Genomic DNA, 1,123 nt, shown 5'->3' with positions numbered 1-1,123 from the left:
CAATTATAAAAAACCCATTACAAGGAAATCTGTCACTGAAGATGAAGAAAATGTTTTCACGGTAATTGGTTCAGTTATCGAAAATCCCAATGTTAGTCAAAATCTGACATCCAAAAGTACTAACATTAATCAATCAAATATTTCCAGAATTATCAAAAAGCACAACTTTTATCCTTGTAAAATTCAGCTTTGCCAAGAACTTTATGGAAATGATTTTGAAAACCGAACTGAGTTTTGCATGTGGGTGTTAGATAAAGTGGCCGAAAATGAAAAGTTTTTCGAAAATGTGTTATTTAGTGATGAATGTACTTTCATAACAATGGTCTCGTGAATAGACACAACTTTCATTATTATTCTGATACGAATCCGCGCGCATACAGGGTCATGAAAAAACAAAATAGGTGGTCAGTTATTGTGTGGGGTGGAATACTGGGCCAATATTTAATTGGACCCTATTTTTTTGAAGGACTAATGGATGATCTAAATGGTTTGATGTTTATCCAGTTTCTAATAAACCAGCTCTCAATATTATTAGAAGAAGTCCATTTCAATATAAGAACCAACATGTGATGTGGCTGCAATTGGATGGAGCTCCGCCTCATTATCACTGCGAAGTTCGGCAATTTTTAAATGCCAGCTTTCAAAACAGGTTAATTGGCAGAAATGGGTTTCCAGATCTCCGGACTTAAGTAGATGTCTTTTTGTGGGGGTACATAAAAGGAATTATCTACCATACGCTTCCGACAACTTCACACGATGTGAAACACGCATAAGAGCCGCTTTTAAAACTGTAACTCAGCAAATGTTGTCCAGAGTTAGCAGTGGTTTTGAAAAAAGAATTTACAAGTGCCTGGAAATGGACGGTCAACATTTCGAACATTTGCTATAAATAATTTGCCTTTGTTTTATGTTATTGTTGATATGTTATTTAACCTTTTAATTTAAAAAAACACCAAATGGTGCACAGAACCATTATTTGGTGTATTTTGTAAAAAGGCAAAAACTTAGTTATCAACATCCTAGTACCATTCGATAGGTAATTAAAAATTGCATTTCCTGGTAAGCCAAAAAATAGGGGGTTGTATTTAAATTAGTCAAGTTAGAGTCACTTAAAGTTCTTATT

This window comes from Dendroctonus ponderosae, unplaced genomic scaffold (genome assembly GCF_020466585.1).
Source record: "Dendroctonus ponderosae isolate FM_Combo_2020 unplaced genomic scaffold, Dpon_F_20191213v2 Dpon_F_20191213_6, whole genome shotgun sequence".
Classification (NCBI taxonomy): Eukaryota; Metazoa; Arthropoda; class Insecta; order Coleoptera; family Curculionidae; genus Dendroctonus; species Dendroctonus ponderosae.
Note: the sequence above shows the minus strand (reverse complement) of the source record.